At 39.8% G+C, this 14482-nt stretch overlaps 1 protein-coding gene across 1 annotated transcript in view; it reads right to left on the bottom strand.

Annotated features, from left to right (window-relative positions):
- PGCKA1 (PDCD10 and GCKIII kinases associated 1) overlaps positions 1–14482 on the bottom strand; it is a 43227-nt gene that overhangs the window by 3427 nt on the left and 25318 nt on the right. The window lies entirely within an intron of this gene.

Here is a 14482-nt window from a genome sequence, read left to right as displayed (position 1 = left end):
ACTGTCTCTTAGTTAGACACAGACATATTGCCGGGATTGGCACTTTACTACATGCAGTGTGTTGCACCTGCATTTCACTATGGTAAATTCTTCAGACTTGAACTAGAACTAGCAGAGTGTTTGTGGTTTGCTATGTCTCTGTATATTGCAAGCTTTTTGTGTATGTGTGTCATTGCCTGACGCAGTGAGATGCTAAGAGCTATCTATTACATGGTTCATATGCCAAAGTCTTTTATTATGGGAAGAAATAATTTGCTAATTTCAACCCTTGAGAACTTTTATGTTCTGAATCTAAAGTGAAGATACAGATTTGAACATCCCAAAATCTTAGAAAAAACATTATTCTTTATAGATTGGGGCTATTTTATTTCAAGTTAATCAAGTCAGGACAAGTTGATAATGTATTGTGCATTGTTATTCATGCTCCTGCTTTTTCTCTTGATGTTCTACAACCTCACATACTTTTGCCATTGCCTAAGGACAGCAGCTCAGTTCCCATAAAAAGAGATTGATGATGCAGGGTCAGGGTATTTTCTAGAGTGATTTATTCACAAAACACCAAAGGAAGGTAGTATTGATTTATTCTTACCAGGCATGGCCTGAACTGCACACCAGTGATTATGCTAGCAGAAATTACAATCAAAACTCTGTTGTATGGGCTTATTGTCTCACCTTTTTTCCTCTAAAATCTGACTTCCTCTGGTGTTAGCACTAAACAAAATGCCTGATGACTAGCCCCTCATTCCTGGAGTCTCTAAGGTCCTACAATCATTCAGCAGCTGGTTTTACCTAGGGTATAGCTGCTCCTTCCTATGCTTTTTGTCTTTGTCTGCATGTGAGCTATTCCAAAGAGGAACTTCTTCCGGGAGTAGCCAGCTTGCTGTAGCTCAGTGCCTGTTGGGATGGCTTGTAAGCCAGCTGCTTTCCTTCCTCTGTCTTGGTGCTGCTTCTCTCTCTTCTTTAAATGCACTTTCTCTTCCACATCTCTGCTGATCTTGTGCTGTGTGTTGTCATCTCCCACCCCTCAACAACGTCACAGCAGGAATTCTGATACAGAGTTTTTCCTCTGAAGAGGGTGCGATAACTGGTGAGGCGGTCATGTGTACTGACCCTCCTTATGTGCAGTTGCTCTGCAGTACAAAGGTGGTTGGAGAGGTTTGACTAGATACGGGATTTATTTGAGCTGGCTGGTGTAGCCATCTTTTCCAGCCAAAGAGGCATTCTTAATACAATTTGCTTTGATCATCTTAAAAGCTTAGTTAGCTATAGCTCTTCTTTAGATTAAGATTGATTTGAAGCTAATTCAGCTGAGCTATGCCCTATGTGGGCGCTTGTTTTGGTTTGACTGACATCTTTAGTTTTAGCTTAAACCTGCTTATAACCTGAAAGAACAAAAACTGCATAAAGTTGTCCAGCTGTTGATAGACTCAACCTTCAAGTCTCAGTGGTTGGCAGGTTACCATGTGTTAGATAAGTCACCATGTGAACTCTGTTCATGGGAAAGGCAATGTAACTTGGCTTATGTTAAGCCTCTTTCTGTACAGACTCTCATCATCCCTCATGCTTGCCATGGGCTAAGAGTATGCAAATATTATTTCAGCTCTGCTAAATCATGATAACTTCAATTACTGTCAGTTGCCATGTGAGCCCACTGAAATGCCCACACAGCCTTTGGCTTCACTTTAAAGTTTATCAGTTTGGTGAAACCAGTCCCAGTTTTTATGTAGACCAGTTCTGAGAACAGATACTGCTTGTAGCTGGGTGTGGGCACTTCAGGTCAGGCTGCTTCTGTTTAAACTTTTATCTGACAAATTTCCTACTTAGTGCTTTTATTTATAACTTTTTGTGATTTTTAAAGCACAAAATCTTGCTCATAGGTTTTAACTGTTGGGAAGTGCTAACTGCTGTCCTTTATTCTGTTGTAAAGAAGCTTGTGATCATCATAGAAGGCGATTATAAATGGAAACTGCTGCTGTTCTCGTAGGAAGCACTTTCCTGTTTGTGTTGTTTAGTTACTGTTTGAATTATCTCTACAGCTACTGTGTTAAGCCTTTCTACTGATTAGTTCTTTGGCATGAATAAACTATTACATATGGAAAATACTTTGTTGGATTATCTTATAAATTATTTCACATCCCTGAAATAGGAATATGGTTTTACAATGTCACTGTATGAACACTGGTTTGTTTTTTTTTTTCTCTTGCCCTTTTCTTCCATATTTATAATAATCTTTCAAGTCAAGGTGGAAAATAATTCTGGGGAACAAATTGCTTTTATAACATGAAAAGGCATGCTTTAATCCTACTTGTGTTGTTTTAGGTACTTTGCTCTAAAGACTCATGTATTGTGATGTTCATAGTTCCATTAACAGATAAGCAGTATTAATAAGCTCCTCTCTGGAGCCGTTTGAATCAAGCACATGCTACACACAGACTTGCAACAAGAAGTGGTTAGAGAGCTCAAGCAATGGATACTGATACGTTATCTGATACTGAGTTTAGAAACATTGCATCCTTTTATGTTCAACATTTTTTTGGCTTTTTATAAGACTTTTATTCTGCTAGGTAGTCTGTGCTGCTAAATTGGTTAGATAATTTTAGATGAACATGACATGATGTGGAATGCTCGCTTGCATAACGCTTTGGGGGCTAGTCAGTCCCCGTCCCCCCCCCCCCGAAAAAAAAAAGGCTGCCTGTCTGAAATGGCAGTAAAATGCTTGGCCTTAACATTTAGATTCTCAGAATTCAGATCAAACTGCCATTAATCTTTAGACATCATTCTTTCTCAATCATGAAATTCCCGAAGACCTGTAAATTTCTGTCACTGGTTATTATGCAGTCACTTAATCCTGAACACCAGGCATTAAAGCTCTCTACTAAAATGTTAAGTACAAAATTTTTTTTCTTTAGACCTGCACTGGAACACTTGGGGCATTTACAGGAAGGAGATGGAGCTGTTCAGGTGAGAGGAATGAAGGCGGCCTAGAATTAAATTTTTTTACTCTGCTAGATTTTGAACTTTCACTTTCCAGTTTTGAGTAGCTGCTGAATCTTCTAAAGTGTCTCTCTGAGGTTGACCTTGTACCAGTTTCTACAAAATAATCAGATACTTGCAGCATGAGAGAGTAGGATAGCCTTGTGGTTTGCATATGCACTTGTCAGTGCTTGCTTCAGTTAAAGTTAGGATACTTTACTGCAGTGAAAGAGATGGAAGAGGCCCAACTCTTTGTGTATTTCCCCCAGACACACCAGCAGACCTTTAGTTGACCATGCAAAAGATAGTCTAATGTCCTTGCAAGGACATTATTATTATTAACTATTATTATTAATTATTATTATTTATTATTATTATTATTAACTAAACAAGTGTTCACAGAGAGACCAGGAAGACTGGATGTTATCAAAGAGTGACTTCCTTCAAAGGAAAATGATACAGAAGAGCAACTGTTTTAAAATCAGTTGGAAAAAAAATCTTACTATGAAAGGAGATAGTAATTAGACTTAATTTGAGGAGAGCAGAATGCCAATCCCCTCAGTAAAAAAAATGCTGAAAAAGGTGAAAAGGGGGAGGCTGTTAAATACTTTTGTGGTGGCAGCTGCTAAGAGAATGAAATGGGACTTTTCTTAAATTGTGAGACCTTGCTGAGGATAACAAGAGTAGTATCTGACTCCAAAAACATAACCTTGCATTTCAAGCTGCCATGTGCTTTAAGAGAAGTCTGCTTTGGTTTATCAGATTTGAGAGAAACAACATATCTGATTTTAAATTATGTAATAACATAGCTTCTATTGTCTATTTAAACTGTAGCTGTGTTATGAATAAACAAAAGGCAAACGAAAGATAATGTCATGAAAAGGGAAGGAGAAATATTTTGGAGAAATAAAAATGGTTTGACAGCCTTTCTCAATATTCTTGGAAGTTTACATAGAAACAGAAGGCGGACGATCTTATTTTTGTTCATGGTGTGTTTTTTCTTCTGTCTTGATGATTTTTTTTAAATATATATTTATTTTTTAAAAACCCTCCAGGAGCAGAGACAGAAAGCTGAGGGGAGAGCATGTTAAAATAGCTTTTCTAGTAGGTCTCAAATTGATAAACTTTGGCTTGTGACTTTTGGGTCATTCTTTTTAAGCTTGGTCTTTTTGTTTGTTTGGGTTTTTCTTCCCCTACACCCTGGTGCTTTATGAAGTTTTGCTGTTTTTTCGCTTTTCTCTCTCCTCCATCCTTTCCCCATCTAGATTACAAAGTAAGGAGTGTCTTTCTGCATATGTATTATCTGGGCTGCTGAGCCTGAATGATGCATCGCCCAGAGGCCTGGGGCACCTATTTCTGATGACTTTTTCCAGTAGAGGCACCTTTCAGACTAGACCCTACCAGTGTCTTCCCCATTAGTCTGCTGTTCTTTGCACTCCTCAGTGAAACCTTTCCATTCTCAGGCTACCGGCCTGAGCTACTAGTCTCTGCAATGGACAGAAACCCTCACTCACCAAAATTAAGCCTGGCTGTCTCACTGCTAACACAAACACGATTTACTTAGTGGTTTTTTTGTTTTGTTGTTTTTTTTTTTTTTGCTGGTGAGGTCTCATACAGAATCCAAGTGCTAACCAGCTAGGAGACATATGCACAGAAGCAAATGTGGGAAGAGAAAGCATTTGCAGAAAAATATGTACAGAGGGAATATAAAGAATTTGGGGTGGGAATAACCTTAGAGAGCTCTAGCACTTGGCAAGCTTCTCTAAATGGGAGGTGCAGTTTGCCTTCTGTGCTGAGTAGGCATTCACACCTCAGAACATTTCAGAGGCTGTCCTCAGCATGTGCCAAGGTCTGAGAAAGGGTCAGGTGTGTCTAGGGTGGAGGAGGGAAGTGCAATGTTTTACTGAGGGGTAGAGGCAGAAGAACAATTGCTCTGGATGACAGATTATATAAAAGAGGCACAGAAATATTGTGGGACAGATGGTAGAGCTGAGAAGAACTATATTTAGAAATTTAGAAAACTAGTAAACATACAGTAGAAAAAATTACCAGCCTGTGGTAGAGGGAGAGAGAGGATAACAGGGAAAAGGTTGTAAAGGAAGAAACAGCAGGGACATAACTTTGTTAGCCATGCACCGTGGAGGCTAATCACTACTATTGGATGAATATCATCTGTAAGAACTGTCTCACTTTGCTTAAAATACAGACAATGCTTAAAATCCTGTGGGTTATTTTCCTGACCTTAGTCATTATTCTGAGGCCAAAGGGCCTCCAAAGAGAGAGAGAGGAAAAAACCAAACACCATCCTGGGCCCAGAATTGTCTGAGCAACCTGATCTAGTGGAAGATGTCCCCGTTCATTGCAGGGGGTTTGGACTAGATGACCTTTAAAGGTCCCTTCCAACCCAAACTTTTCTATGATTCTATAATGCTCTGCAGAGACTAACACCACTGACAAAAAACCTTGGAGCTGACAGAAAAATGTCTTCTGAAAACAAATTACTTTCCTACATAACTCCAGATCAGTTCTACTCCTGTACCTGAAAGTTACAGCCCAATTTGGCTGGAACAGTCACATTTAGCATATAGGTGAGAACCAAAAAAATTGTGAAAATTAAAATGGCATGGAATGCCTGATCTTTTTCATCAAGTCTCTAGAGTCTTTGACAACTCTTGTCTTAGTGTATTTGTTACGGAGGCAACAATTTGTAACAAGGCTGTGCCTAATTCTGCATTGAATCCACTTAAAGCTGGACTGAAGTCTGTCTACTTTCATTTTTCCTGACTGAATCTTAGTCTGGAAATTTATTTTAAAAGTGCTTCAGGGAACAACTGAATTGTCATAAGTGATCTAAAATAAATGAACTAACCTGAGGAAATACCATAATCTGCTCCCTTATAGGAAGCAGGTCCCACCTCATGGAATCTTTTGGTCTGTCTGTATTTCTGTGGCTGAATTGACTTCAGTCTCTTTGTTCAGACTTGCTTAAAGTGCAGCACTGAAGTGTCATTTCTGTGCTTCAGCCATCTTGCAGTCCAGCCCTAGTGAGATACCTGGCTGTGCCATCCTGCTGATGGAGTATGACCTGCGGATTGACTTTGAGTCACCCTGCAGTCCCTGCTGCCTGCATTGCTCTGCAAGAAAAGGGAACTGTGCAAGTGGGTTTCCTGGTGCAGCTTGGTTTACCCTCCTGTTTTGAGGGAGGCAGGTTCTATATTTGGGAATAAGGAGTGTCAGAGTGTCTGCCAGAAAGAGCCTTTTCATCTTTTCATTTACTTTACAAAGCTGGGGAGCCGCGCAGGTCTACCAACCATTTTTCTTCTCCACTGAGGCCTTATTTGCCCACTGAATGGTTTGTGTGCATCTCTAGTACAGCTAACTGTGAAGATAAGAGAAGTTGACACAGAGGGACCCATCAAAGACTCATATAAAACTTCTTCAGCCACAGCCTAACTACAGTGGTGACTTACGGCAGTCAGCTTTGGATGTTTGACTCCCATTGCCACCCTCTGCTTGTTCCTTTTCAAATTGGATCCCCTGTTTTTCACAGATAAATGTAATCATTGCATGAATGCAAATAATCCTTACACTATCTTCAGTTGTTGAGAAGAATATTTATGTATTTTTTTGAAGATGATTCTTTCTCTTTTTTTCTCCCTGGCCAGGCTGAATTGAGCCTATGGATTGTACATTGTTCAAGGCAGTGGCCTGATTCTTTTTGTGTTTTGTGACTGAAGTGTCAAACTTCTGGGTGATATTACACACTGGCACTGTGTACAGACAATGGCTGTTTGTTTCAACAAGGGAAGAATTTGATGTATTCTGTGTGCTATTCAAGGCATGAAGTTTGGGGTTGATTTTGTGTGTAGGGACTTAGGGGTATAATTTATGATTATTCCCAATGAAGCCATGAAACTGATTTAGCCTCGTAACTTTTTCAAGGGAGAAATGTGGCTTTAACCAGGGCAGGTATCAAAACCTGGAGTTTCTTATACCTTGGAAGCATGTGTTGCTTGTTATCTGGGAATTTATAGGACTCGGTGAGTTATGGCTTCATAAATTTTGATGCTTTGTAGTCTGATACAGAGTAGTTCTTTTGTTACAGAGGAAGTAGCTCTGATATCACAACATGTTTTTGCTTCATCAATGTAGTACATGGCAGAATAACAGAATCCTTAAATGACAAAGGTATGCGAGCAGTCATAGCAAGGGGAAAAGCAAACCAAGTGACACTTAAACAGTATTGTTTCTAATTAGCTGAATCCCACACTTTTCAGGAGATAACAGAGCAAAATGATTTAATATCAAACACCCAAATAACAAACACTATGCTTGCCTGATGAACCATCAATACAGCATCAGCTAATCACCAGACTATGGCCTACTTGCCAAATAACCAGTGGGAGTAATGTTTTCATGATTTTAACCTCTATCTGCATGGTGTCATCTGAAAATGCATGCATGTATTAAGTGTTTATCCAGGAAATTTGTAATAATAACAATGGACAAAAATTTGCACTTACTGTGCTCTTTGTCCCAGGATCACAACATTAACAGTCAACACTAATTACTATGTACATGAAATAGTACAAACTGCAAATTATATCTTTGGATTATTCATAACAGTATTCAAGGGAGAGTGCAGTCTCCTAGCTGAGAGGTGTGTCTGCTGCACAGGAGTCAATTATGTCCTCTAATTGTGGGTGCGTGCTGTGCCATTTCTCAACACTGGGGAAAAGCATCCTGCCAGTGTGATGTCCAGCAGCAATCTGATGAGAAGCGACTTTGGCAGTCAGGATGCTCAGAGTAATGGAAATACCTGCTTACATTCATATTCTCACTTAAAGAGCTGAGAAAAGGTCAGATTTAGCCTGATTCTGCTGATATTAGAAAAATACGTGCTAATTATCTTACATATGTGTAGTTGTACTACCAAGAAACTATACCAGTATAGTTGGCAATGGCAATACCTGCCAGTTGTTACATGCCAGTATAAATAATTTAGCTGGAATGGGGAGCATCTGAATTGATGCAAATGCAACATGAGAAACTGCTCCACTTGTTTACAGCTGCTCTGTCCCCAGGCATCTAGCTATGTTTTTATCAGATCCTGATGGTATTTCTGCTCCCACCTTGCCCCTTCACCTTCTTGCTTTTTGATGCAGCTGTTTTGCACCAAACTAAGATGCAGTGGTGGGCAGGTCTCAAGGCAGGGAAGCTTGTGTGTTGCCAATGCAGCTTGAGCACACCTGCACTTGTTGTTTGCAGGTGTGCTGGCAAAAGGGGAAGGTAACAAAAAGTAGATGCTATCAGTTTTACAAAAGGTGTTTTGTCTTGAGTTGTAACTGTTGGTTATTGCCTAAGCTAATCTTCCAAAAAAAAATGTAATGATGTGCATAGTTATGTTAAGTCCTGCTAGCTCCTCCTCAAAATGTCCTTTCTAAACCAGTAAGGTCAGCCAGATCTTCCATTTAGTCCTAGTGGCTTCCTGACAGTATTAGTCAGTATATGAAGTCCCATGTTTCATTCTCATCATAGATTCCTATTTCCACTCTGCCAATGTTTTTTATTTTAATGTAATTCTTGTACTATTTCATTCACCAACTAATCTCTCTGGTAGCTGTAGGCTTTTTTGTAAACACCTCTGAAAATGTAAGGCCAGCTCACAGGGAAGGTGGACCTTTTTGTGAGGCCCTTATTACTGCAGTGGAGTACCCTAGAGGACACATGGGCTACAACTTGGAGGTGATCTGAACATGTCCTTTTTCCCTGTTATGCTCTTTGCAATTGATTTTAAATATTTATACGATACTTAAAAGGAAATGCAATCTCTCTGACTAGTTCCTCATCGCTCACAGCACTAGGTCACAGAACATTTCCCTACCCCCATTATTTACCGTACAAAATGTTTGTTTTATTTTTTATGATTAAAAGGAAGAGTGGAGCAAAGGGTAAAACTCTCACAATCATTAGCCAGTTTGCTCAAAGGAAAAACAAATACAGCTTGTAGCATAAAAACACTCATTTCCTCTTAAGCCAAGCTTATTCCCTACATCTGGTCTTCCCAAACTTACATCACTGTCTGGTTTTTAAGTTACTGAAGTTTATATTTCCTGTCTTCTAAAATTGTTAATCCCATAAAATACAATAGCTTGTACTCTAGTGAGGCCTAAAACCCTGAATCATGTTTAGGGCTATACTGTGCAGAGGCAAACATAGAAGTGTGCTCCTTCCCAAGGGATGCATGGTCTAAAAGTGTGACAAGGCAAAAAATGGATATGATAAGCAAATGGTCATGTATGTGTGAAAGAAGCAATCAGCAGAGAAACTGTATTTGATTCAGTAGTTGTGTTAAGCTAGGCCCAACTGGGGATCTGTGTTGGGGAAAACAGCTGGAGCCTCAAAACAGTTATAGCCAATTTTTAGGTAATAAAGAGGGACTGTATCTGAAATCTCATCTCTCTTGGGAGGTTAAAGTGTCTCTTTGCAATCTTGTGCAACTTTGGAGAACGGGTTCTTGGGTTCCAACCCTTGGTCTGAAAAACCTTGGTTGTATCTAATGTCTTTTTAAAACACTTAACACAGAAGTAGCTCTGGAATCAGGGCCTGAGGTAGTGCTGCCACCGGGCTACAATTCACAGGATCCTTTGCTTACACTTTGCCTGGAACAGCTCCCTTCCCAGTGGCAGGCTTCAGCAGCCTTCTTCACAGCAAGCCATCAAGGACATGACTGATAGCTGTGAGGCATAGCTTTGAGGCTGAGGGTCAAACTGAACCAGGGCTCCTAATTTATGAGGGCATTCTCTAACCCTTTCAATACTATGTAAAATAATCACCGCCTCCTCTGTGGTTTTGACTGGGAGCTGCTGTGGCTGCTGTGTTTTAGATTGAACATTGTGTTCTTAGTCTGTGTGAGATGTGGCCTTAATGCACCTGCCAGGCTTTGGAGACTCAGCAACACCATGTGGTTTCAGGCCACAGGAAATCTGGTGTAGTCACACCTTAGGGCAAGGGGTTCATAAGCTCTCAGCAGAATTGGCTGGGTGTCCAGCTGAAGTGCCTTGTTCCTCAGGGCATAGAGACGTGTGGATATTGATTATAAATCCTTGCTCTTAACTTGGACTCCCAGTTCTATTATATCTTTGGCTGGACAGCCTTTCCTGATTCCTAATACAAATAGTCTGCTTATTTTACAATTCCCAGATGAACTTGGCAGGAGATATTTTGCTGAGACCTGGCAAGATGGTGAGAACTCTGGTATGTCCATCAAAAGAGCTTTAGTCAGCTAGACACCTGGGTGGAAATGCAGTGTCTGTGGACTTCCAGAGAGTGCTGTGGATTTCAGTTTGGGGCTTGGGCACTTAAAATTCACTGAAGTGTCACCAGGATGCTAAAAGTAGGAGTTGGTATAAGAAATACTTTAAGATGCCCTATTTTCCTGACTCAAAAGGCTCTACCCTGACTGGATGTTATACATCTGTGGGATATACAATAAATTGGCTTGAGGTTAGTGAAATGGAAGCTTGAATAGGGTCTGAGGACAGGTTGTCCGTATGGATAACTTCTTTTTCTGCTAGCTAGGCATTACATCACAGAGAATCAGGGTCCCACTGGCATAGCAGTGGTATGGGTAGAAACTGAGCATTGGCAGCTGATTTGTGACTTTCCTCCGTGAGGACAGTGGAGGCTTCACGTGTGTCATATATATGATGCAGTAAATCTTTTCAAGAGAAAAACGTGACTCATTTGCCTCATTTGTCCAGTCTTGCAGGACAACTCAGATTCAGCTAGAGTAAGCGGCTTGTCATTTTTATGCCATAATCTTTGTGATAAAGAAATGATGTGGTGGGTTAGGTTTTTGTATTTATATATACATGTACCTCTCCCTAGGTGTTTATAAATGTACCTCTTCTTAGGTGTCATACACATATATGTATAGATAAATAAAAAGGTCTTAAAACAGGGAATAGGTCTGTGGTAGTCCAAGCAGTTTTCTCTTCCTGTTGGTAAAGCTGTCTCATTTGCTCCCCAGCTTTGGAAACATAACTACTGAAGTCCTGGTTATGGATTTCAAAGGGTCATTTCTCTTATGTCTCAGGGACTTCTCAAGGGAATAGTAGGAAGACATCACACAGAGAACTTGAGTTGATTGTATGAGGTTGCTGAAAGAAAAGTGCATGATGATTGATGTATGCCATAAATGTCCAGATTCTATTTTTTAATGTTTAATTTAGAATATGAGGTAGCTTCTAAAGAAGTTGCAGTAAAAATAAAAGCTATAATTTGGAAATTCTGTTCCATGTTCACATCTTTTTAGTGTAGCTGTTAAAAACTATTATTTGCTCCTAATAATTTCTGAAATATTTAAATACTCCAAAATACTCATCTGTTCCCTGTCTTTTCATATTGTTCCTATTCTGTACTTTCACAAGAGGCTGCTTCCTGCTTCTTGCTAGAAATATCTGTACTTTGAGGTGTTACCCAATGCCCGTCCTCAGTATTTCTGCTTGTTGTGTTAGCTGGAGGATCAAACCTAAGTTTGAACTGCTCTATCCTGCTTTAGTGATATTCTGTAATTTCAATCCTGTTCAGTGGCCTGGTCTGAGCGTCCTGAAGACCACAAGACTTTTGCACTGGGTGCATCCATATTCTGTGTGCCTACTTGAGAAACTATCATACACTGAAAACTGTGGAGACGTTTCAGTTTACTTAAAATCTGGATGCGTCCCTCCATTGACTGATTTCTGACTAGTTGCCTGTTTCACTGGAAACACTGAGGTTTTTATATGTATGTTGTTGTTCTTTACACTTTCTTTTTTTCCTAATGGCTGAACCATTTCTCCTGGCATAAAAACTGCATACAGTTCAAAATCTGGTGATTTTTTTGTTTCCCCCAGTAGGTCTCTCAGACCTATCTTTAAAATATTAAGGAAATGAAAACAACTAAAGGTCTTGAGATAGCTTTCTTATGGATGCTTCTAGTTCTGTCTAGAGGGCTAGCTGAAGAAGTGAGATTTCAACCTTTGGATGAAAGATGAGGTAATGAAGGGTGACTTAACTTTATAGGAGTCAATAAATTTAGGTGTCAAAGAGGAGAGAGGGGACAGAAGCATGCTCCTTGATCCATCAATATATTAAAGACTGGTAAATTTTGAGGACTGAGAAAATTCAACAGTTGCTGAGAGGTCAAAGCTGTCTGTAAAGATAGCAATAGTTGAAAGATGTTGCTGTCCCTGGTGAAAGATCAGAATGAAATTTTAGCTGAATTTGAGGAAGGGCAGATGTTGAGGTCAGCAAGGTACATTTGAAGAAAACAACAATATGACAGGGTCTGCAGTTGCATCCAGCCCTTGACAGACTTACCTTTGGCTATGTCCAAAGGTACCATGTGTGAGATGCTGCTGAGCAAACTGATGCATTAGAGTGCCTAATGAGGCATAGCTGGGGGATCTCAATACCTATGTGTGACTTAAACATGAACTAGCACTAAACTCAGGTACTGAGCTGACAATTGGTGTATTGCTGTCACTCAGGTCACTGGTTTGAAGTGGTATGGTGGTCCCTAAGTTCCTGTAGTAATGTAGGATCCACATGGCAATGTAAATACAAAGCAAAAATTCTCTCCTGGCCATGATGTGCCCTTAGTTTCCTGCACACTTACCAGAGGCAACCGAGAGAATGCAAATTAGGACAGAATCTGGCTTTCAGAATATTTATTACTCTGGGGCTGAACGAGCCAGAAACTGCACAGTTTGATTTTCTTTGCAGTACTGACAGGAAAGCAAACAAATCCTTTAACTTGAATATTGTATGTCAGCACAACTGGCTGTGGAGCTACTTGTTTTCTGTCTTCTGGCTCAGAAGTCAGTTTTCCTTAGACTTTCATTTGTAGAACCAGCTGAAGACTATAAACCTGCTTAAATATGGAAGTATTTTCTAGATGTGGATTGTTTCTCAACTGAATATATACTTTTATATATTTATATAACATGAATATATATAAAGGCTATTTTTGTAGCCTCCTGGAATAATTTCATTTTCATTGTATCAGTTTTATGGATGCTGAAATCAATGAGAAATTCTGCTTGGGACATTAGGAAAATGGAAAATATCAGACAGTGAGCATGAAGGCTGCAGTCTACTGCCACAGGATTTAGTCTGTGAGAAAAACTTGGCAAGCCAGACTGGTTCCCAGCTATGTTATGTGATTATGCCATGTACACTATCACATAGCTGCCACCAGCTTGCAGCATAGCAGCATACTGTACACTGCTATGAAATCAAGCTCTTCGTTGATCCTTCATCTGCTGGAAGCTGTTGCCTCTGGTATTTGCCTGTAAGTTCTGTGCAGCAGTGAAAACCCAGAAACAATTTATGACCTTCTTGGGGGCTATAGATAGCAGAACCTTTAAAAAATGCTGTTGAAAGACTTTGAATCTTTAGGTGATCTGAAAGGCACTTTGTGAGTAGAGGAAGATGGGGAAGGAGATAAGGTGGAGACCTCATATGTTTTAGATGTTGTAAAATTCTTGTAAGTTAAAATGAGAAAATAATAAAACTTATGAAAACAACAGTTAAGTGTAAGTGCACTAAATGGTACAAATTAACTCATGTAATTTTGGTATTCTAGCTTATTAAAACTTCTTTTTTGTTTGCACATCAGTTTTGTGGATAGGCTTAGTGCTTCTTTGTTTCTCCCCCCTCCCCCTCAAGCCCCCCCCATTGAGTTTTTGGAAATGGGCATGGAGAGACACTGCTGGAGTTCAGCAGGCCTCTATCCTTTAAGTGTATGCCATACATTTTTACTTAAGGGAGAAATATTCTGAAAGTAGGCTTGAATGTCTGTGGGGATTGCTTCAAATAGGTATTGGAGTTTCTTGGGTATATGCCTTTAGGCAGGATTGAGGCCAGGTAGGATATGTGATCTCAGCTGTGGTATTCAATTGTAGCTTTGTGTCCCCAAAAATCCTCTTGCCCTGAATATTTCAGATGCTTCTGATTTGTTTATATCATCTGAAATATTGCTAGTGGCAGGTATTGTGGTGGTGGTGGTGTACTGCTCAGAACATCAGCCTCTCTTAATTCAAAGAAAATTGGATAAAGCCGTGAGCAGTTAGTATGAGTCAGTGATTCTCTTCTGTAAAAAAACAAACAACAAATGGATCAAGGAGCTTTCTTAAAATTGTCAGGATATTGCGTTTGACCATTTGATGGAATAACCTGTAGCTTTTTTTAAGGGAACCGTTAGAAGTCAGCGTGCTCTCCCTCTCCAGCCAAATAAATCCTTGTTTTCCAGTTTGTTCTCCTTCCTCAGATTCTCCTCTTTCTTTCCCCCCTTGCCTTAGCTTGTTCTTCCCATACCATTTGCCTGCATTTCCACATTTTCTCCTGCCATTTTTCACCTGTGTTAACTGACTTAGAATGAGTCAACTTAGTATTCTTGTATTTATTCTTTACAGTATCTTTTTCTAAACTTTGGAGTGGAAACTGGCAAGCTTTTATTTGTTAC

This window comes from Buteo buteo, chromosome 1, assembly GCF_964188355.1.
Source record: "Buteo buteo chromosome 1, bButBut1.hap1.1, whole genome shotgun sequence".
Classification (NCBI taxonomy): Eukaryota; Metazoa; Chordata; class Aves; order Accipitriformes; family Accipitridae; genus Buteo; species Buteo buteo.
This window is presented reverse-complemented; position numbering and strand designations above follow the sequence as displayed.